The sequence below is a fragment of the Mustela erminea genome, chromosome 12 (assembly GCF_009829155.1).
Source record: "Mustela erminea isolate mMusErm1 chromosome 12, mMusErm1.Pri, whole genome shotgun sequence".
In the NCBI taxonomy this organism is placed as follows: domain Eukaryota; kingdom Metazoa; phylum Chordata; class Mammalia; order Carnivora; family Mustelidae; genus Mustela; species Mustela erminea.
The window spans coordinates 57,126,486-57,151,696 of NC_045625.1; the positions used below are offsets into that span (position 1 = coordinate 57,126,486).

The window sequence follows — 25,211 nt, forward strand, 5'->3', positions numbered from 1 at the left end:
ACATTATTGAAAATCATTTTGCTAGGGATTACATTAACTCAGTAGATTATATAGATAATATTGGCATTTTAACAGTATTTTTCTTCCAGTCCATGAGGTTGGAATATTTTTCTACTTGTTTGTGCCATTTTCAATATCTTTCATTAATGTTTTATATTTTTCAGAATACAGGTCTTACACCTGCTTGGTTAAGTTTATGCCTAGGTATTTTATTATCTCTGGTATAGTTGTAAATGTGATTACTTTCTTAATTTCTCCTTATGTTGCTTCATTATTACTGTATGAAATGCCACAGATTTCTGTATGTTGATTTTGTATCCTGCAACTTTAGTGAATTCATTTAATAATTCTAATGGTTTTTTGGTGAGACTTTATTTTGGTGAGACTTGGTTTTCTATATATAGTTACCATGTCATCTGTAAAGAGTGAAAGTTTTACTTCTCCCTTACCAGTTTGGAGGTCTTTTATTTCTTCTTCATATCTAATTACTTTGACTAGAATTTCCAATACTATGTTAAATAATAGTGGTGAGAGTAGACATCCCTGTCTTGTCCCTGACCTTAGGGAAATCAGTCTGCTTTTCACCATTGAGGATGATGTTAGCTGTGTGTTTTTCATATATGTCCTTTGTTATGTTAATGTATGTTCCAACTAACACTACTGTGTTGAAAGTTTTTTTTTTAATTTTTTTTTAAATTTTTTATTTTTTATAAACATATATTTTTATCCCCAGGGGTACAGGTCTGTGAATCACCAGGTTTACACACTTCACAGAACTCACCAAAGCACATACCCTCCCCAATGTCCATAATCCCACCCCCTTCTCCCAAACCCCCTCGCCCCAGCAACCCTCACTTTGTTTTGTGAGATTAAAAGTCACTTATGGTTTGTCTCCCTCCCAATCCCATCTTGTTTCATTGATTCTTCTCCTACCCACTTAAGCCCCCATGTTGCATCACCACTTCCTCATATCAGGGAGATCATATGATAGTTGTCTTTCTCTGCTTGACTTATTTCGCTAAGCATGATACGCTCTAGTTCCATCCATGTTGTCGCATATGGCAAGATTTCATTTCTTTTGATGGCTGCATAGTATTCCATTGTGTATATATACCACATCTTCTTGATCCATTCTTCTGTTGATGGACATCTAGGATCTTTCCATAGTTTGATTATTGTGGACATTGCTGCTAGAAACATTCAGGTGCACGTGCCCCTTTGGATCACTACGTTTGTATCTTTAGGGTAAATACCCAATAGTGCAATTGCTGGGTCATAGGGCAGTTCTATTTTCAACATTTTGAGGAACCTCCATGCTGTTTTCCAGAGTGGCTACACCAGCTTGCATTCCCACCAACAGTGTAGGAGGGTGCCCCTTTCTCCGCATCCTCTCCAGCATCTGTCATTTCCTGACTTGTTGATTTTAGCCATTCTGACTGGTGTGAGGAGATAACTCATTGTGGTTTTGATTTGTATTTCCCTGATGCCGAGTGATATGGAGCTCTTTTTCATGTGTCTGTTGGCCATCTGGATGTCTTCTTGGCAGAAATGTCTGTTCATGTCCTCTGCCCATTTCTTGATTGGATTATTTGTTCTTTGGGTGTTGAGTTTGCTAAGTTCTTTATAGATTCTGGACACTAGTCCTTTATCTGATATGTCGTTTGCAAATATCTTCTCCCATTCTGTCAGTTGTCTTTTGATTTTGTTAACTGTTTCCTTTGCTGTGCAAAAGCTTTTGATCTTGATGAAATCCCAATAGTTCATTTTTGCCCTTGCTTCCCTTGCCTTTGGCGATGTTCCTAGGAAGATGTTGCTGCGGCTGAGGTCGAAGAGGTTGCTGCCTGTGTTCTCCTCAAGGATTTTGATGGATTCCTTTCGCACATTGAGGTCCTTCATCCATTTTGAGTCTATTTTTGTGTGTGGTGTGAGGAAATGGTCCAATTTCATTTTTCTGCATGTGGCTGTCCAGTTTTCCCAGCACCATTTATTGAAGAGGCTGTCTTTTTTCCATTGGACATTCTTTCCTGCTTTGTCGAAAATTAGTTGACTGTAGAGTTGAGGGTCTATTTCTGGGCTCTCTATTCTGTTCCATTGATCTATGTGTCTGTTATTGTGCCAGGACCATGCTGTCTTGAGGATGACAGCTTTGTAATAGAGCTTGAAGTCCGGAATTGTGATGCCACCAAATTTGGCTTTCTTTTTCAATATCCCTTTGGCTATTCGAGGTCTTTTCTGGTTCCATATAAATTTTAGAATTATTTGTTCCATTTCTTTGAAAAAGATGGATGTTACTTTGATAGGAATTGCATTAAATGTGTAGATTGCTTTAGGTAGCATAGACATGTTCACAATATTTATTCTTCCAATCCAGGAGCATGGAACATTTTTCCATTTCTTTGTGTCTTCCTCAATTTCTTTCATGAGTACTTTATAGTTTTCTGAGTATAGATTCTGTGCCTCTTTGGTTAGGTTTATTCCTAGGTATCTTATGGTTTTGGGTGCAATTGTAAATGGGATGGACTCCTTAATTTCTCTTTCTTCTGTCTTGCTGTTGGTGTAGAGAAATGCAACTGATTTCTGTGCATTGATTTTATATCCTGACACTTTACTGAATTCCTGTATAAGTTCTAGCAGTTTTGGAGTGGAGTCTTTTGGGTTTTCCACATATAATATCATATCATCTGCGAAGAGTGATAATTTGACTTCTTCTTTGCCGATTTGGATGCCTTTAATTTCCTTTTGTTGTCTGATTGCTGAGGCTAGGACATCTAGTACTATGTTGAATAGCAGTGGTGATAATGGACATCCCTGCCATGTTCCTGACCTTAGCGGAAAAGCTTTCAGTTTTTCTCCATTGAGAATGATATTTGCGGTGGGTTTTTCATAGATGGCTTTGATGATATTGAGGTATGTGCCCTCTATCCCTACACTTTGAAGAGTTTTGATCAGGAAGGGATGCTGTACTTTGTCAAATGCTTTTTCAGCATCTATTGAGAGTATCATATGGTTCTTGTTCTTTCTTTTATTGATGTGTTGTATCACATTGACTGATTTACGGATGTTGAACCAACCTTGCACCCCTGGAATAAATCCCACTTGGTCGTGGTGAATAATCCTTTTAATGTACTGTTGAATCCTATTGGCTAGCATTTTGTTGAGAATTTTCACATCTGTGTTCATCAAGGATATTGGTCTATAGCTCTCTTTTTTGATGGGATCCTTGTCTGGTTTGGGGATCAACGTGATGCTGGCCTCATAAAATGAGTTTGGAAGTTTTCCTTCCATTTCTATTTTTTGGAACAGTTTCAGGAGAATAGGAATTAGTTCTTCTTTAAATGTTTGGTAGAATTCCCCCGGGAAGCCATCTGGCCCTCGGCTTTTGTTTGTTTGGAGATTTCTAATGACTGTTTCAATCTCCTTACTGGTCTGTTCAGGCTTACTATTTCTTCCTGGTTCAGTTGTGGTAGTTTATATGTTTCTAGGAATGCATCCATTTCTTCCAGATTGTCAAATTTATTGGCGTAGAGTTGCTCATAGTAAGTTCTTATAATAGTTTGTATTTCTTTGGTGTTAGTTGTGATCTCTCCTCTTTCATTCATGATTTTATTTATTTGGGTCCTTTCTCTTTTCTTTTTGATAAGTCTGGCCAGGGGTTTATCAATTTTATTAATTCTTTCAAAGAACAATCTCCTAGTTTTGTTAATTTGTTCTATTGTTTTTTTGGTTTCTATTTCATTGATTTCTGCTCTGATCTTTATGATTTCTCTTCTCCTGCTGGGCTTAGGGTTTCTTTCTTGTTCTTTCTCCAGCTCCTTTAGGTGTAGGGTTAGGTTGTGTACCTGAGACCTTTCTTGTTTCTTGAGAAAGGCTTGTATCGCTATATAGTTTCTTCTCCGGACTGCCTTTGTTGTGTCCCACAGATTTTGAACTGTTGTATTTTCATTTTCATTTGTTTCCATGATTTTTTTCAATTCTTCTTTAATTTCCTGGTTGACCCATTCATTCTTCAGAAGGATGCTGTTTAGTCTCCATGTATTTGGGTTCTTTCCAAACTTCCTTTTGTGGTTGAGTTCTAGCTTTAGAGCATTGTGGTCTGAAAATATGCAGGGAATGATCCCAATCTTTTGATACCAGTTGAGTCCTGATTTAGGACCGAGGATGTGATCTATTCTGGAGAATGTTCCATGTGCACTAGAGAAGAATGTGTATTCTGTTGCTTTGGGATGAAATGTTCTGAATATATCTGTGATGTCCATCTGGTCCAGTGTGTCGTTTAAGGCCTTTATTTCCTTGCTGATCTTTTGCTTGGATGATCTGTCCATTTCAGTAAGGGGAGTGTTAAAGTCCCCTACTATTATTGTATTATTGTTTATGTGTTTCTTTGATTTTGTTATTAATTGGTTTATATAGTTGGCTGCTCCCACGTTGGGGGCATAGATATTTAAAATTGTTAAATCTTCTTGTTGGACAGACCCTTTGAGTATGATATTGTGTCTTTCCTCATCTCTTATTATAGCCTTTGGCTTAAAATCTAATTGATCTGATATAAGGATTGCCACTCCTGCTTTCTTCTGATGTCCATTAGCACGGTAACTTCTTTTCCACCCCCTCACTTTAAATCTGGAGGTGTCTTCGGGCTTAAAATGAGTTTCTTGGAGGCAACATATAGATGGGTTTTGTTTTTTTATCCATTCTGATACCCTGTGTCTTTTGACAGGGACATTTAGCCCATTAACATTCAGGGTAACTATTGAGAGATATGAATTTAGTGCCATTGTATTGCCTGTAAGGTGACTGTTACTGTATATGGTCTCTGTTCCTTCCTGATCTACCACTTGTAGGCTCTCTCTTGCTTAGAGGACCCCTTTCAAGATTTCCTGTAGAGCTGGTTTGGTGTTTGCAAATTCTTTCAGTTTTTGTTTGTCCTGGAAGCTTTTAATCTCTCCTTCTATTTTCAATGATAGCCTAGCTGGATCTAGTATTCTTGGCTGCATGTTTTTCTCCTTTAGTGCTCTGAAAATATCATGCCAGATCTTTCTGGCCTGCCAGGTCTCTGTGGATAAGTCAGCTGCCAATCTAATATTTTTACCATTGTATGTTACAGACTTCTTTTCCCGGGCTGCTTTCAGGATTTTCTCTTTGTCACTGAGACTTGTAAATTTTACTATTAGGTGACGGGGTGTGGGCCTATTCTTATTGATTTTGAGGGGCGTTCTCTGAACCTCCTGAATTTTGATGCTCGTTCCCTTTGCCATATTGGGGAAATTCTCCCCAATAATTCTCTCCAGTATACCTTCTGCTCCCCTCTCTCTTTCTTCTTCTTCTGGAATCCCAATTATTCTAATGTTGTTTCGTCTTATGGTGTCACTTATCTCTTGAATTCTCCCCTCGTGGTCCAGTAGCTGTTTGTCCCTCTTTTGCTCAGCTTCTTTATTCTCTGTCATTTGGTCTTCTATATCACTAATTCTTTCTTCTGCCTCATTTATCCTAGCAGTGAGAGCCTCCATTTTTGATTGCACCTCATTAATAGCTTTTTTGATTTCAACTTGGTTAGATTTTAGTTCTTTTATTTCTCCCGAAAGGGCTTTTATATCTCTCAAGAGGCTTTCTCTAATATCTTCCATGCCTTTTTCGAGCCTGGCTAGAACCTTGAGAATTGTCATTCTGAACTCTAGATCTGACATATTACCAATGTCTGTATTGATTAGGTCCATAGCCTTTGGTACTGCCTCTTGTTCTTTTTTTTGTGGTGAATTTTTCAGTCTTGTCATTTTGTCCAAATAAGAGTATATGAAGGAGCAAGTAAAATACTAAAAGGGTTGCAACAACCCCAGAAAAATATGCTTTAACCAAATTAGAAGAGATCCCAAATCATGAGGGGGGAAAAAGGGGATAAAAAGAGGTTCAAAAAGGAAGAGAGAAAAAAAGAAAAAAGAAAAAAAAAGAAAAGAAAAGAATTAAAAAAAAGAAAAGAAAAGAATTAAAATAATAGAAAACAAATAAGAAAAATATAAAAAAGAAAAAATATTTATATTGTATAAACTAGTTAAGAAACGTTAAAAAAGAAAAAGGTAAAAGTTAAAAAAAAATTTAACCAGAAGGCGAGAAAAAAAAACAAAAAATGAAAAAGAAAAAAATTAAATTAACTGCAAGACTAGAAAAAATCACAGGGAAAAAGCCATGAGTTCCGTGCTTTGCTTTCTCCTCCTCTGGAATTCTGCAGCTCTCCTTGGTATTGAAACTGCACTCCTTGGTAGGTGAACTTGGTCTCGGCTGGATTTCTTGTTGATCTTCTGGGGGAGGGGCCTGTTGTAGTGATACTCAAGTGTCTTTGCCCCAGGCGGAATTGCACCGCCCTTACCAGGGGCCGGGCTGAATAATCCGCTCGGGTTTGCTTTCAGGAGCTTTTGTTCCCTGAGCGCTTTCCATAGAGTTCCGGAGGACGGGGAATACAAATGGCGGCCTCCTGGTCTCAGGCCCGGAGGAGCCGAGAGCCCAGGGCCCCACTCCTCAGTGCGCCCTCAGAAAACAGCGCCCAGTTACTCCCGTCTGCCTGACCTCGGGTTGCGCTCCGAGCTCACCGAGCCTGCGACCGGTTCAAGGTAACACCGATCTGTGAGCTTATTGTTGGCTCTGTCTCTGTAGCCGGCTTTCCCGTTCCAATACCCGCAAGCTCTGCGACACTCAGACACCCCCGATCCTTCTGTGACCCTGCGGGACCTGAGGCCACGCTGACCCCGTGTGGGTTTCGCCCCGGTTTAGCCTCTGGAGCGATGTCCCTCAGCGGAACAGACTTTTAAAAGTCCTGATTTGGGCGCCGTTGCTCCGCCGCTTGCCGGGAGCCGGCCCCTCCCCCCGGTGTCTATCTTCCCGTCGCTTTGGATTCACTTCTCCACCGGTCCTACCTTTCAGAAAGTGGTTGTTTTTCTGTTTCCAGAATTGCTGTTCTTCTTCTCTTCGATCTGTCGATGGATTTTCAGGTGTTTGCAATCTTTAGATAAGCTATCTAGCTGATCTCCGGCTAGCTGAAGTAGTCTCAGCCTGCTACTTCTCCGCCATCTTGACTCCTCCCCCCGAAAGTTTTTATTATGAGTGGATGTTGTATTTTGTCGATTCCTCCCCCCCCCCAAATCTATTGATCTACTGAAATGATTATTTGGCTTTTATCCTTTCTTTTATTGATGTATCACATTAATTGATTTTTGAATCTTGAACTACTTTGCACTTCAAGAATAAATCCTACTTTCTTGTGGTGAAATTTTTTTTTTTTTAATATATCATTAGATTCAGTTTGTTAATGTTCTGTTGAGGATTTTGCACCAATGTTAAACATAGATATTGACCTGTAATTCTCTCTCTCACCTTTTTCTTTTGGGGGGTAGTATCTTTTTTTGGTTTTGGTAGCAGTGTTATGTTGTCTTTATAGAATGTCTTTGGAAGATTTATTTCCCCTACTTTCTTTTTTAATAGCTTAAAACGAAAAAGTATTAACTTTTCTTTAAATGTTTGGTAGAACTTGCCTGTAAAACCATTCAGTCCTAGACTTTTGTTTGTTGGGAGTTTTTACTGATTCAATTTTCTTACTGGTAATGTCTATTCAAATTTTCTATTTCTTCCTGATTCATTTTTGGAGATTATATGGAAATTACCCATTTCTTCTACATTATCTAATTTGTTGCCATATAATTTTTCATAATATTCTCTTGTAATCCTTTATATTTCTGTGGTGTGAGTTATTAGCTCTCCTCTTTCATTTTATTTTAAGATTTTATTCATTTATTTGATAGACAGAGATCACAAATAGGCAGAGAGACAGGCAGAGAGAGAGGGGGAAGCAGGCTCCCTGCTTGTAGAGAGCCCAATGTGGGGCTCCATTCCAGGACCCTGAGATCATGACCTGAGCTGAAGACAGAGACTTAACCCATTGAACCACCCAGGCACCCCTCCTCTTTCATTTCTGATTTTATTATTTGAGTCCTGTCTCTGTTTTGCTTTATATTGTTTTGTTTTTGATGAGTGTAGATATAGTTTATCAATTTTGTTGGTCTTTCCTGAGAACTAGATCCAGGTTTTATTGTGTTTTGTTGTTGCTGTTGTTGTTGTTTTGTTTCATTGTGTTTTTTAGTCTCTATGCCTTTTATTTCTGCTCTAATGTTTATTGTTTCCTTTCCTCTCCTGACTTTGGGTTTTGTTTGTTCTTTTTCTAGCTCCCTTTATTTGAGACTTTTCTTGCTCCTTGAAGCAGGTCTAGATTACCATAACCTTCCATCTTAGAAGAGATTTTGCTGCATTCTGAAGGTTTTGGAACACCCTGTTTTCATTTTCATTTTTCTTTCTTTTTTTTTTTTTTAATTTTCTCTTTGATTTCTTGGCTGTGCCATTCATTGTTAGATAGCTTGCTATTTAACCTCCATGTATTTGTGGTTTTGGAATTTCTTTTGTGTGTGTGGTTGATTTCTGTTTCATAGTGTTGTGATCAGAAACGATGCATGATATGATTTCTTGAGTTTTTTGTTTGTTTGTTTGTTTTTGTTTTTGATGGCCTAATATATGATCTATTTTGGAGGATGCTCAATGTACACTTGAAAAGAATGTGTATTGTACTGGTTTGGGATGGAATGTTCTGAACTGAATATATTTGTTAAATCCATCTGGTCCAATGTGCCATTCAAAACCACTTTTTTTTTCTTTTTTCCTGAATAATCTATCATCCATTGATGTAAGTAGAGTAGAGTACTATTATTGTATTACTATCAATTTCTTCCTTTATATTTGTCAGTAGTTTATGTTTTTGGGTGTTCCCATTTAAGTTCATAAATATGTACAATTATTATATCTTGTTGAACTCTATGATTATGTATTGTTCTTTTTTGTTGTTACTGTCTTTGTTTAAAGTCTATTTTGTCTAAGATTTGCTACCCCAGCTTTTTTTAGACTTCCATTCATATGACAATTTTTCCCATCACTTCATTTTCAATCTGCATGTATTTTTAGATCTGAAATGAATGTCTTGTAAGCAGCATATGCATAGATATTGCTTTTTTATCCATTCAGTCACCCTATATCTTTTGATTGGAGAATTTAGTTCATTTACATTCAAAGTAATTATTGATATGTATGTAGTTATGGCTGTTTTGTTGTTTGTTTAATGGCTGTGTTTGTAGTTTTTCTCTGTTTCTTCTCTCTTCTTGTGGTTTCATAACTTTCTTTGGTGATATGCTTTGGATTCCTTTTCTTTATTTTTGCCTATTATAGGGTTTTTGATTTGTGGCTACTGTTAGATTTATACACAACATCCTGTACATATAACAGTCTATGTTAGGTTGATGGTCACTTACATCTGAACCTATACTAAAGGCACTAAATTTTTACACCCTCCTCATATTTTATTTATATGATGTTATATTTATATCCTTTTATTTTGTAAAATCCATGATTGATTTTTACAGATAAAATTGATTTTACTGACTTTGTGCTTCAACCTCTGTACTGGTTTTATAAGTTATTGATCTAGTAGTTTTACTATGCTTATATATACCTGTGAAATTTTATCCTTTCCTCATTTTCTTAGTCCTGATTGTGGATTTTCCTTTCCATAAAGAATTATCTTTAACATTTATCATAATTCTGATTTAGTGGCAGTGAATTCCTTTAATATTTGTCTGTCTGGGAAACTCTATCTTTCTTTCTATTCTGAATGATAGCCTTGATGGATAGAATATTCTTGGTTGTATTTTTTTTTTCCTATTAGTACTTTGAATATATGACACCACTCCCCTTCTAGCCCAAAAAGTTTCCGCTGAAAAATCAGGCGATAGCATAACAGGGTTTCCCTTGTGTATACATGTTTTATTTTGCTTCTTTTAATATTCTCTCTTTTCTTCCTACTTTTTGACATTTAATCTTATTTTTATCTTTAATTTCTGTATTCTTATTTATTTATTTATTTAACTTTTTATTATTTAAATTATTGTGTCTTCTGGACTTTTTTAGTTCAATTTTGTTGGGAACACTCTGTGCCTCCTAGAATGGAAATCTGTTTCCTTTTAAGACTAAGGAAATTTTCAACTATTATTCTTTAAAAAAATAAAAATTAAAAAAAAAACAAACACTGCCTCCTTTTCTTTCTCTTTTCTTTCTGAGATCCCTTTAATGTAGATGTTATTAACCTTGATGATGTCTCTGAGTTCTCTTAACCTATTCTCAGGGTTTTTGTTTGTTTTATTTAATTTATTTTTTTCCTATTCTTGGTTTTTTTATTCTTCATTTTTTTTCCCTTGCTCAGCTTGGTTATTCTCCATCACTCTGTCTTCCACCTTATTCTGCTTTCTTTTAGCACTTTTATAGACTTCATTCTGCTTTCTTTTAGCATTTTTATAGACTTCAGTTCCTTTAGTAAAAGTCAGATCTATTGGAGTAAGTTTTATAGTACAGATCATCTTTTTTCTTAAATCTAGGAAAAATTTTAATGATAAATGGCTCATAAAATTTAGTCATGTAGTACTATCTTATTCAAAGAAGGATAGTCTAAACAGGAACTTGAGTATTAACAATCATCTCTCAAAAATTTTTAAATAATTTAAGTGTAAAACTATAATCACTCTTTAAAATGCTCCATATTTCTATTCTCTACTACCTCCAATGTTACAGGGCTTTTGACTTCTATTCCTCAAAATGAACCTGTTTTACACCATTAGCTTTTTGACAACACCAGCTGTCTCTCAGTCTCTAGCCCCTTTGTGGTCCCCATGTTCATGCCCTTTATGATCTTAGTTAAAACAAAACAAAACAAAACAAAAAAACAAACAAAAACAGTAAGCACCTGGGATTTACTAAGAGTAATATCATTTCCAAGGAAACTTGACCCCTTATGAGGTGCTTTTTGTTTATATTTTTTTTCTAATAAAGTTTTGAGAGTAATTCTTGACTTTCTTTTAAGCAGAAAAGGTGTCTCTGAGCAACTGAGAATATTTGTGCTAGAAATTTTTAGTTTTTAAATTTAGATAGATACTCATGAGTCATTTGCATATTATTCAAGAAGTAGGTCTATGGATATATAAGATATTACTTTATTTTTTACTAAAGTCTATATTACAAAAACATTGGTCCTAATCAGTGGTCAAATGAAGTTTTCTAGTACATATAAATATATTTCTATATCTTCTAGATGTGATTTTCCAAATATTATTCAAATTATTTCTAAAATTTTTCTAATATATTTTTAGTAGTGTGTTGTTGGTAGCTTTAGACAAGTGATTATGATTTATGAAAGAACTATCTATCAACAGATTTGAACTAGAAAACATACTACTACCTACTTTGACCTTTGGTTTATCTGTTTCTATGAACTATACCTTGGCTGCTTTCTGAAAATATTAATTATAGCACTTTACTATTATGCTAAGTATATTGCTGTGAGTTTTATAAAATTATTAACTAAAATCTTTGTGTAGAAAATTTCCTTTTGTTCCTCTGTGTGCTATTGTTTTAATTGTTAAAAACACCTTTTTCAAATTCTTCTCATTGAGTCCTTTGTTCTCTTGTTGCATTTTATGTGAACATATAATTAAATTTGTAATAAAAAATGAATTCAGGGGCACCTGGGTGGCTCAGTTGCTTAAACATCTGACTTCAGCTTAGGTTCTGAGATCCTGCCCTGCCTCCTGAGAGCCTGCTTCTACCTCTCCCTCTGCTCCTCTCCAGTCCTGCTCCTACTCTCTGTCTCTCTCTCTTTCTCTGTCTCTCTCGCAAATAAATAAATAAAATCTTTTAAAAAAAATGAGTTCATGGTGCATTTTCTATTTTAGGGGACAGGGAAATATAACAGTAGGAAGGGATAGTGAAGGAGAGAATAGTAAGAAAATGAAAAATGTATCTAGCAATTTATTCAAGTCACATTACATTTCCTTTCTGTATATTTTGTGTTTCATCATCAAAATCTCTTCCCAATTTAAAATTCAGGTAACATTAAATTTTTAGTTTTTGTGATTGTACGATCTACACATTTAATCAATACTGGTTAACTATTTTACATATTATAACATTGCTTTATATGATTATTTTTTATTTATCTTATACATCAACACTGAAAGTCAAAGTATATTAAGTCTTTATATTAGTCACTTAAGGTTGCTACAACAAAACACTATACTGTGTGGCTTAAACAACAAATTTATTCTCTTACAGTTCTGGAGGTTGTAAATCTAAGATCATTGTGTTGGCAGAGTTGGTTTCTGGTGAGATCTCTCTGGCTTGCAGAGATCTGCCTTCTCACTGTATCCTCACATGGCCTTTGCTCCTTACAGGAGCACTCCTGGTGTCTCTTCTCATAAGAACTCAAATCCTATTGGATTAGGGCCTGCAATAGACAGACTGCTTTACATGGTTTTTTGACTGTGTGTTGTGTCAGTGCTTCTAACTCAATATTGTTCAAGGGTCAATTATATAAAGAAATAATACTTTTTTTTTAAAGATTTTATTTATTTATTTGTCAGAGAGCGAGCGAGAGCGAGCACAGGCAGACAGAGTGGAAGGCAGAGTCAGAGGGAGAAGCAGGCTCCCTGTGGAGCAAGGAGCCCGATGTGGGACTCGATCCCAGGACGCTGGGATCATGACCTGAGCCGAAGGCAGCTGCTCAACCAACTGAGCCACCCAGGCGTCCCAATAATACTTTTTTTTTAATCATCGTCACTGAATTACAGAGTGGGTAGTATCCTAAGCAATAGCCTGATGATTAAGTGATGTCCCTCAGTGTAATCTTGTGATATAGATGAAAGCACAATTTAGTGAAAGCTATTAATTGGTATTTCATATGAAAGTGTCCTTGGATTAAGTCATTCAGAGCCAAGACAATAAATTCAAGTACCAAGAACATTATATAAATTTGTAAAATTTCAGAGTATAAAGCTGTAGAATGAGGTGGTATCTGTATACCATGGGGATATATATTTCCCACCTAAAGGCATTCAGATATGTTAAATGTCTGAAAAAAATGTGTCAGGAATAACATTTAGGCTGCAGACCCCCTACTTTCCGTTCTTTCCTGTAGTCTATAAAGAATGGGGAAGTGGTTTTTCCAGACATACTTCTAAAATCTTCTATGATTTGGGCTTTGGTTAAAATGCAAACCATTTTCAGTCTATAATACAGGCTAATTTCCCTGTCTAATATATGACATAAAGTGTTTTTTCATTATTTCAAATTCCTGTGTCTTGAAAACCAAGGCATATTAGTTTCTTATGCTCTCATAATAAAGTAGCATTAACTGGGAGTACTGAACATCATAAACATTAGTCTCACAGTTTTGGAGGTTAGTAGTCCAAGATCAAAGTGTTGGCAGGATTGGTTCCTTCTGAGGGAGAATCTGTTAAACCTCCCTCCTGGCTCTGTGGTTTATTGGAATCTTTAGTGTTCTTTGGCTTCTGTTGCATCACCCTGATCTCTGCCTTTATCTTCACATGGCAGTCTTTCTGTGTGTATCTGTGCCCAAATTTCCTCTTAATAAGGACACCAGTCATATTGAATTAGGGACTCATTCTATTCCAGTATGACCTCATCTTAACTAATTACATGTTCAATGACTCTTTTTCCAAATAAGGTCACATTTATTATGTACAAGGGTTTATATACTTCCAAATATGAAATTTAAGGAAACACACTACAACTCATAACACAATGACTGTATCAACTAAAATTCTTTTTTTTTTTCTTTTAAGATTCCATTTATTTATTTGACAGAGAGATACACAGTGAAAGTAGGAACACCAGCAGGGGAAGTGGGAGAGGGAGAAGCAGGATTCCCGCTGAGTAGGGAGGCTGAGGCGGGCTCGACCCCAGGACCTTGGGATCATGACCCAACCCAAAGGCAGACACCTAAAGACTGAGCTACCCAGGTGACCCATCAACTAAAATTCTTGACTGAAAGAATGACACTCTCAATTGCCACAATGAGCTCTGCCCTTCACACATTCTCCTGCATTTTCCTTCACTCATTGTATAAATTAATGAATAACTAAAAGAAAATAAATTCAAAGTCCCTTCCTCATATAATTAAGAGTTTCTGAATTCTGTAACACAAATCATTCAGAAGCTGATTAAAATGATATTGAAAATCCCTCCATAGCCATTGCAATTGTGGATGGGTGTCAAGGAACAGATGTTTGTATTGGGCAGGGGTATGTCAGGGGCAAGTGTGGACATTCCTGCTGGGTATGGGGAAATGATCCCTGAAATGGAAGTAAAGTAGAAAAGACATTACACTCCAGAGAGAACTGGGGGTGAGCTGGAAACAGAAATGCTTCACCTATATCAACACAGGTCTGGGAAATGGATTTGTGTCTCAGGAACTTGCAGAATTTTGCAGCAAGTTTCCTCAAATTTGCAGGAGAACTGAAGCTAGCACTGGTCAGCAAAAGAAATGATTGACCCCAGAGTTCATCAAGTGACTTCGTGAAACCAAGAGTATTTGAGACGTTTGTAACTCACTTATTAGAGAAGGGCTGGTTTAACAGGGATACATTTTGCTGGTCAATCCTCACGTAGATGGCTCCTCACTCAGTACACTTCTGACTAAAACAAACACACAAAAATAGACTTCCATAACCTTTACCTTCATGGGAAAGTCTGAGGGCTCTTAGTTCCAGGCAACTGTGCTCCAAATCTAAACTCCTGTATTTAGCTCTCAAATCTAGCCTAAACCGAACTTCACTTATTTCCCCCCAAATCTGGCCTGTTATAAGTAGTAGATAAAAACTTTTCACCCTGGCCAGCTACCAATGTAAGGACCAGGTAAAGATTTACTTATAAAATCACATAACTCAGGAAGAGCTGATTCTGGGACCTGGGCTGCAAGGGGGAAGGAGCCACTTGTGTTCATGAGGGCAGTAATGGGACAAATAGTAGCTCACATGTGCCTGATTTAATAATGGTTTTCAGCTTTTTAGACCCAACTGCCCTACTCCTGGCTTGAATAGATCTTAGATTCTCAATGTTATGATGTCTCAAAATCACATGGTGAGGTAGTTAAAGTACCGCTTCATAGATTTCAGCTTAGAATGTCCGGTTTCAGGCCAGGTGTAGAACATTTGTTTTGATCTTGGTACACATAATAGATGTAGTTTCTGATTTAGTTATTGGATAGTTTGATTAGATTAATATTACTTTTCAGTACTCCATACCTTAGTTATGGTTATCAGTGCATGATGAATACATGGAGAAAATATATTTTAAGTTAATAGAAGATAAAAATTCTCGTTTGAGCTTGCTCAAACTTAGACCCTTCCCCTGAATTAGTTATGTTATGTGGCTTTTTAAGACCCTTTTAAATGTATTCACATATATATGAATGTTTAAAACATCATTTTTCTGTATTGAGGTGGATCTTTTCATATGTATGGATACCATATTAATTTTTGGAAATTACTGAATACATTTTTATTCTCAGATTGATTCTTTTTCAATCAATGCAAAAATTGCACTATTCTAAAGAAGAATGCTTAAAGTAAATTACATATTTTGTTTGTTTTTAATTGAATTTTTTTATATGAGAATGATTCCCAAAGTCACTTAAAAATATTAATGACAGTTTGTATTAATTTTCTTGCCAACAGTTGGATAAATACAAGCATTGATGTCCAGATGCTATAATTCTCAAAGTCCTGGTTGCTTTGGGAATGTTTGCACTTTATTAAGTGGATGACAAGATAAATTGTGTCCATGGTATATTATTACACAGACATTTTATTGGTTTTATAGTAGAACTGGTATTTTTATATTAAATATGATAGAGATTTATTTTCAATTGTAGGATTTTTTTTCTGGAAGCAATACTTTTGAAGCAAATTATAATGTTATAGAGAGAATTTATTTAAATCATACATCATCTTAGAGAACATTGAGGGTTTAGAAGGTAATTTTATTTATAGTAGTGTTCTCTGTTGTTTCTTTAATTTTGGCACTTTTTTTTCAATATTATTATGTAGTTATTTTATATTTCTTATATGGATGTTATCTTCCTAATATCCTATAAATTTCATGAGAGAGGAATCTTGTTTATTATTTCTCTAATATACCCAAGAGTGAATTCCAAGTACTGCATTTGGTCTACAATGAATGCAGAAAAATGTAGAGGGATTTTTCTATGGAGTGTTTTTTAGCTCCATTCTGGGTGAATCTTTGAATGCTTCTTCTTATGCCATTTAGGAATCTCTCACAGTAGATAGTATTAACATCTCATTCACCATCCTGTCTTTTTGTACTAAACACTTTCAAATGTGCAAAAGACCTTCAAACACTGTATCATTGTTTAATATTCCTTATGTTCTGCGTAATTTATACTCTGCTTATTTTTATTGGCAGTAGTCTACCATAACATTACTCTAATTAATACCAGCCCTCCTTTTCACACTACACTGCTACATATAATCCTCTCTTGGATGCAGATTCTATCTCTGTTTGGAGTATTTAAAGTGGATCACCTGTGTGAATGAAGGTAAATCTAAAGACTGTCCTCAGAGTGGAGTATATTTTTACTTTTCAGTTGCCAGTCAACTTCTCTTATCATGAATGTTTAACCTCAGTTACCCAATTTCTAAGTTGGAGGTTATGAGAATAACAAATGGCCAGTTGAAAAAGTGGAAGTAGTTGGGATAGTTATGTAGTGGAATGAGTTTTTCCCTGACCAGTTGGGTAATAAAGTCATTTTGTGCTTTATGTAAAAACAATAAGATAACTCCAGAAATGTCTTAAAGAGTGCTTTTCTCTGTGTGTGTTTTTGTATGTCTGTGCATATATCTAGCATCAGATAATGTTTGAACAAGAACCTTACCATAAATCACTTTTTAGGTAAGGAAACTGAGAGTTACTGGTGTTCAAAAGATTTGTTAAAGTTAGCATACAAATAATATTTTAGCTTTATCCTGTTTCTCATAAATGTCAAGGATAGCTTTTCTCCATCCCTACACTGTGATATATAAGTCATCCTTTCTAAGATTAATAACCTTTGCCAAGATTGGAGTTGATTTATGCTCTGGCTCTGTTGGCAACAGAGGCCTCCCTACCCCAGCCCTCATCAGCTACATTGATTGGGCACCAGAGCTTCCCCCAGCCTGCTGCTTAAGCAGATGCTAATGGGCAAATGAGCCACAGCAGGGGGGCAGGCTGGGGTGATCTTCATTCATTAGCAACTGTTCAAGCAGCAGGCTGAGGGAATCTGCAGATGCTGAGAAAGACTCTAGGATGAACATTGACCTCAAAGGTACTTGTGAGCAAAACTTCAATTTTCGGGTTACCAGAATGTCAGGTTGCTGTGTTTACCAAAACTTATACCCTGTGATATATGGTATTTAATGGGGTGTATTCTTTTTAACTCTTTTTACATTGCTGTCAATGCATGAATTAAAGTCAGTCAAGGTCAAATTTTTGGTTCAAAGCCAGTGTCTTGTGAAATTGCCTAGTCATAATAATCACATCAGGTATTACAAGTAGCAGATTCTAAATCAGTGGGACTTGGAGAATTTGTATTTAAAAAAAAAAAAAGGATTTGTTATGGAATATTTTATGATTGAGTGAGGATGGAACACATTTTCTTTTTCCTTTCACAAGTTTGATCAAAAGTTTTATTTTGAGGAAATACATTTTTCTAAGCAGATACCTCAAAATGTTGTCCAGTACCTCCTTTGCTAGAATTACCCAAAGGATCACTAAGAATGCAGCAAACACATATCTCCATGGCTCTACTGAATGAGAATCTCTGGGGAAGAACCTGGGAATTTATGTTTTAAGCAAGGGTTTTAGGCTCAAGTTTGAGAAATATGAGTGAATAGCAAGTACAAATCTGGTTGAAAGGGCAGATTCCAACCTATTTGAAAGCACTAAGTATTTCTTCTTTAAAATGAGCTCTTTCTTCCTAAACATTGAATGCCTATAGAATTGTTTTATCCTTCCCTGCTTACCTGATGTGTGTGCTTTTTCTTAAATGTAATGCTATCTGAATTTCCTCAGGAAGCATTATTTGTTTTCACCTCTGCAGTTAAAGTATGCAGGCTTTAGGAAATGGTTCTTGTTGGATTATTTGGATTGATATACATAAGTATCCTTGATGTTTGACATTACAGATAGCTAATTAAAATCATGATCAGGTGTCTTTAATTTTTTAAAGACTTTTGTTTATTTATTTGACAGAGATCACAAGTAGGCAGAGAGGCAGGCAGAGAGAGAAAAAGAGAAGCAGGCTCCCTGCTGAGCAGAGAGCCCTATGTGGGACTCGATTCCAGGACCCTGAGATCATGACCTGAGCCAAAGGCAGAAACTTTAACCCACTGAGCCACCCAGGTGCCCTAGATGTCTTTAAGTTAATATTAGATCACTGTACTAGTTTCCTAGGGCTATGGTATTAAGTTACCACCAGCTCGGTGGTATAAACAACAGAAATATTTTCTCTCATAGTCTGGAGGCCACAAATCTGAAATTAAGTTGTCAGAGGGTTGCTTTCTTCTGGAGAAAGTGGAGAATTTCTGGAGGATTTGAGAAAAAAATCTTTTCAATGCCTCACTCCTACCTTCTTAGAGTGCTGGCAGTTTTTGATATTCCCTGGCTTTAAGATGTATAACTTCAATCTCAGTCTGTGTCTTCACATGTTTGTTCTCATATCTCCATGTCACCAGTCTCTCTCTCCTTTCTCTGATAAGAACATTCATCATGTCTTTAAGGGTGGGTCCTAAATCCAAGATGACCTTACCCCAGTATCCAAATAAGTTCACATTCGTGGATATCTGGATTTAGGATGTGGACATACTTTCTCAAGGGACATTGTTCAATCCACTGAATCACCGAATGCTAAAGATACATGCTTAAGGAAAAACCTGTAGCCATTATTAAACATACACATATAACTATGTTAATTACAAGTTTTATGCATATTTTTTCAAGGCTTTTTTTCAGGCAAAACTAAAACAAAATAGCATGTTCAAATGTTTTTAGAAAGAGTTTAAATGTTCCCCTAACTTGAAAGATATTAACTGCCTTCACACTTATATGATATAAGCATGAATTATAAATTAGAATGGAACTTTGGAATTGAAATAAATTTAGCATGTTCATTTTTTGTTAGATATAATAACTATCAAATCCAGTCACCAACGATACTGAATTTGGTGCTATCCAGATATAGTCACATCTAGTCAGGTTTTTAGAAGTGACTACTATTCAAATTTATTTTTATGTGAACTTAGAAATGTTTTATGCATTTTATCTAATATTTGTTCAAATCCATGTCAATTTTTGCTATTGAAAATAACCTTAACACCAAAAAAAAATCCTGATTTTTATTTCAAGAATGACAATGACTGTAAGCTGATTTTTGTTTGTTTGTTTTACATTTTTTAGCTAGCATAATTCCACAGTGAGCAGAATATTTCAAGAAAACCTTTAATATGTTCTTGTATTCTTATTCTTCCCTCTCTCCTCAGTATTAGAACACATGTATGGCATCTTTTAAAAAATTTTCAGTTGGTTCAATTGCTGAAGGGAGAAAATAGGTCTGCCAGCACTCTTTGCCAAGCACTGGGAGTATAACTTTCCTATTAAATTCACAAAGTGTAGTCCTTTTGGCCCCATGAGGCTTAGGCTGCTTTACCTTACTGCTGTAATGAGAATATACTGACACATTTTCATTATTAGATCAAAGGAGAAAGACATTACATGAAGTCACTTGCAAATGAAATATCAAAATTGGCCAGAGTATACACTTTCACTCTAATATAATACCATTCTCTTTTTTTTTTCCAGAATCAATAGAGGAAACCAAAGAAAGGAGACATGCGGTCTGAAATTAATACAGCTGGTGAAATCAGACTTAAAGCAGGTCCATTTATTCACAGTTGACTGGAATAACTGAAACTTGGATTTTACAATTAGAATATCTTAGAACAAGCAACTTACTTTATAGAGGGACACAAAAAAGTAACAGGTGGGCTTTATTAGTCTTAGTAGTGATTTGTACTATATTCTTGGTAATGCAACATGAAATGGGTGAAACAGATTATTTCAAAAGATCGTTTTCTTCTAAAATATAACAGCAGACCTTCTTCAATTACATATGCATTTATTCTAAGTAATTGACTTTATAATATTCTTTATCTTTAGTAAGCCTAATTCAGTCAGCCAAATTTGTGTTCATTTCTACTGTCGTTTGTTCATGACTAGTGTCACCAACTACAGCAAATTAACAAAAGTTTATTAGAGAAAGATGAGAATGTTTTTGTCATACTCTCCAGGGCTGATAAGAACATATTAGTTCTCTCAAATTTACACGTGAAATTCTTGAAAAATTTAGGACATATTCTTTGAAAAACTGCTTATGTTTTAGAAAATTAAGAAGTCTATAATTTGCTCAATGTATTTTTTCTTTCTCCTCCAGACTGCAAAATCTGAATGATCTTAGGTCTGACTGCTTGGATTTATATAAAAATGTGTGGCATTTTTGTGGGAATATACTTACCCATTTTCTTTCCTGGCAGTACATTAAAAAAACACATATGCCTAAATATGTACCATAGGCAACACTTGATATTTCACCATTAACTATTAAGCATTTATATTTATAAATGATCAAGTTGGTGATAATAGATATATGCTTATGGTTGTGATTGCCCTGTTGCTTTGTCAAAATGGGTATAATACATTTCCATCTAGGTAGGATCTTTTTTCTCTTAAAGCTGACCTAAAGTCACCAGATTTCTAATTGAAAGTCAACGGCCAGATAATTACATTTTGTAGTTACAGGTACTTTGCATTATCTATGGTCTTGTCAAATATTGCTATAGTCACCATTTGTACAAAACTATGAACAGTATCAAAGGCTGGCAGTCACATCTTTTTTCTATTGACAGATTTTATTTCAGAGTTATAAGAGTCCTCATGTAAAGCTCAGAAGTTACTATAATTTCAAAGAAGAATATTAAGATAAGTATGAGTGTCATAATATATTTTTTTCTAACTAATGAATTATTTTTGTCCATGGGAAGAGGAGGAGGTCAGAAACAATTCCCACTACTTGGCCTGCATTTTTTTCAGGCATTTTAGCAAATTTGATTTGTCTCCAAAGCAGCTAATCTGAACATTTGAGACTGAATCAAGACCCTAAGTTTTTCATGGTCCTTGCTCACCATATAAATGATAATAGTGTAACTGATATGTGGATTATATGTAATAAATGGAAAATAAACATACAGGCTTCCTAAATCTACCTTTTTTTGAAGAAAATATTGAGCAGATATTTTTAAAAAGAAAAACAGGTGTGCCTGTGTGGCTCAGTCAGCTAAGCCTCTGCCTTTGGCTCAGGTCATGATCCTCGTGTCCTGAGACTGAGCCCCACGTCTGGCTCCCTGCTTAGCACAGAGTCTGCTTCTTCCTCTGCCACTTTCCCCACTCATACTCTCTCAAATAAATAAAATCTCAAATAAATAAAATCTAAAAAAAAAGGAAAAAAATAGTTCATAGTCTTTGAATATATTATTGTTGGAGGATAAAATAAATCAAAATTAATGAACAATGAGGATACTGGAAGATTAAATACAATTTTACTTCAGTTATCTTCTCTGAAATCCTGCTTCTGATCAAAAATTATTTTGGATTATTATGGCTCCAAAATAAAATGGCAAAAACTTTTGTATGTAGAATATTCTATTAGAGAACATTTACCCTATGGTTAATAACTAGAAGAGATAAAGATAATTGCTACTCAGGTATAGTAGAATGACAATATAATATAACCATTATTAAGGTAATATTAAGGGGGCTATTTTTGATGTAAATGAAGTTTTCACCATATGATTCATTTTATTCTTAAGTGTAATCACATGGCTGTAATCATAGACAACATAAAGAAAATGGGCACCCAACAGTTTAACTATATTCTTAAAACTAAAGTATTGAATTGATTCATTACTCTATTGTTTTTAATCATTTGGAGTAGACATTATGACAATTTAATAATTATGCATCTGATATTTCTCCATAATACCTAATAATTAAATTCTCCTGTACTTAATTTTGGGCCCCCTTGAAATTCATATTACTTCTTTAAAGACATCACCAAAATGCACTTAATTTTATGTGGCAGACCACTGAATCATCTGTTTCAGGAGACTAGAAACCAGAGCCAGTATAAACTGCATAAGTATCTCTTGACTCAAAGGTAATCTGTCTGTCATTGAATGCTTTAGATTCTGACATTTTTGTTTATTTGTTTAAAATGTTAACGTTGCATGGGTGGCTGGTCTGGTGTAGCTGTGAGATCTGTTAACCTGAATACAAACCTGAATCGTTTGGTTTTCTTGATCTGACTGAGAATTTAAATGAGATCTAGCTACTATTGGAGAAGTCAAGGGAATTTTTAGATCTGGGTGCTTTCCTCTCAGTGAATGAATTTTATGGAATTTTACCTCTCCAAGCCTTGAGATTATAGGATAATTCAGTTGGATTTGAACTTTTAAATAATTTCTATAAATGGATCAAAACTATCTAATTTCCACAGAGTTCCTCAAAGTGATTCCCTATGCTAGATCTTCATGCTCATCCTGATTGTTATTTCATATTTCAAAACAAATCTGAAAAAGAAGAACAAAGGTGAAAAACTATCACTACATACTTCCATCCCTAGTTTTATTTTAAACCTGTAATAATCAAGACAATTTGTTATCGGTATAAAGATAGACTAATAGATTAAACAATAAACTGAACTTTATCCAAATTAAAAACTGCTTTTCAAAAGACACTAGTAATGAAGTGAAAAATGAAGGCACCAATTAGAAGAAAATACTAATATAAATCAAATACTTTATAAAATACAAATATACAAATAATACAAATATAAATCAAATACTCTATAAAAGACTTACATGCAAAATTTATAGACAATCCTTAAACTCAATAATAAGAAAGCAAAAAACTCAATAAATAAATAAGCAAAAGATTTGAACAGAAAATTTACCAAAGAAGATAAAGGGATTGAAATAAACACATGAAAGGATTTTCAACATCATTAGTAATTAGGGAATTGCAAACTAACAATATGTTACTGATAGACATATATGGAACAAGCTAAATTAAAAAGACTAACCATACTGAGTGTTGGCAAAGATTTGAAATGACTGAAATTTTCATATACTTCTACTAGAAATGTCAAATGTATACAAATTTTGAAAAAATAGTTTTGCATTTTCTTAAGATGGTTAACAATTATCTGTCATATGATTTAGTAAATTTTTTTAAGATTTTATTTATTTGACAGACAGAGATCACAAGTAGAGAGAGAGGCAGGCAGAGAGAGAGAGAGGGAAGCAGGTTCCCTGCTGAGCAGAGAGCCCAATGTGGGACTTGATCCCAGGACCCTGAGATCATGACCTGAGCCGAATGCAGCAGCTTAACCCACTGCCACCTAGGTGCCCTGATTTAGTAATTTTATTTCTAGATATAACTACCCATCAATGAAAACATACTTATATAGACTTTTACATGTATGGTCATAGCAGTGCTATAAGCAACTCGCAGTCACAATAACAGAAACAACCCACATGTCCAGAAAAAGTGTGAACTAAGAAACATCTGTGAATCAGTAGGCAGGTGAATCAATAAACATTTGTGGTGTATCCTTTTTTTTTTTTTAATATTTTTTAAAATTTATTTATTTGACAGACGGAGATCACCAGTAGGCAGAGAAGCAGGCAGAGAGAGGAGGATGCAGTCTTCCTGCTGAGCAGAGAGCCCGATATGGGGCTCGATCTCAGAACCCTGGGATCATGACCTGAGCTGAGGGCAGAGGCTTTAACCCACTGAGCCACCCAGGAGCCCCTGTGGTGTATCCTTTTAATAGATGATTACTCTGAAATAGAAAAAAAAATAACTTGTTGGTACCTATATCAATATGGATGAATCTTAAATAATGCTGTGTAAAAAAAGTCAGATTAAAAAAAAATTGTATACATCTTCTGATTTCATTTAAATGAAATTGTTGGAAATGCAATGTGATATATAGTGATAGAAAACAGGTTATCTGGAGTTCGAGCAGTTAGAAGGACTACAAAGGGATATGGCAGAAACTTTAGGAACAGGATAGATATCATCATTTTCTTGACCTATTGCTGGTTCCAAAAGTTTCTTCATATTGCAGATCTTATCAGGTTGTACACTTTAAACATATGCAATTTATTGTATGTCAATTATAATTAAAAGTATTAGATAATCATACGATTTTCTGTGGGTGAAAATAAGCAACAGAGCTTCTAAGGGAGTCAGATAAATCTGGGATTAATACAAGCGCTAACAAGCCATATTGCCATGAGAAAGTTTAAAAGCCTTTGTTTCCTCACTTATAAAATGGGAAAATAATATTTCTAAGAGTCCCAGCTTAGGATTTAAATGTGATATTATATACAAATGCTTTATGTAACATATTAGATTCACAATAAATATCAATTCTCCTCCCCATGGTATTTCTATCTCTAACAGACATAATGTGCCACAAGGAAAAAAACATTGGGAGAAATGCTGTAAAGAATTGTACAAATCATAATTTTTATTTTTCCCAGAAATGTCATGAACAACAAAGTCATGGCCCTAAGCATGTACATGACAGACACCACTTACAGGAAAGTTTGAAAAATCATCACTGCCATTTAAAATCATACCCTGAAGGAAAAAGAAGGTCAGAAATAGCACCCAAATAAGAAACACCTACATGCCCAGATGAAAAGACAAGTTCTAAAACAGGTAACAGACCCTGTCATGAACAGGAGGAATTAGGTTATGACTAGAGACAGTAATAGTCCTTCTCCACAACTTAAGAGTTGGAAAAGTTTAAGCACTTTAAAATGAGAATGTGACCAAAAGCAGTGGAATGAAGAATGGCTGAGTCAGTGATTTTGGCAGAGTTAATGACAGAACTAGATCACCTGAAAATTCAGTCTGGCCCATTATGTAAGGGTGTTAGATCATTAAAACACCAGGAAGAAAACTGACCAAACTTCTTGACCTTAGAAGTGTGACCTAATTAAATAGAGGCAAAGACACAAAGCCATCATTTATAATATGTACATTAACATCTTTAGAATGAAAAAATTCAAGTTTATTGATTATAAAAGTGCTTTCATATACACAACTTTAAATATATAGGAAAACCCTCTAGGTATCTGTTCAGATAGTGTGAGGGAAAA

At 35.2% G+C, this 25,211-nt stretch overlaps 1 long non-coding RNA gene across 1 annotated transcript in view; it reads left to right on the forward strand.

Annotated features, from left to right (window-relative positions):
* LOC116571078 overlaps positions 1-23,734 on the forward strand; it is a 29,407-nt gene extending 5,673 nt beyond the window's left edge. Inside the window, exons 2-3 of the long non-coding RNA XR_004277700.1 lie at positions 19,786-19,966; positions 23,695-23,734. This is a non-coding gene — a long non-coding RNA (uncharacterized LOC116571078). The remainder of the gene's footprint in view (positions 1-19,785; positions 19,967-23,694) is intronic.
* The last annotated feature ends 1,477 nt before the right edge of the window (positions 23,735-25,211 follow it).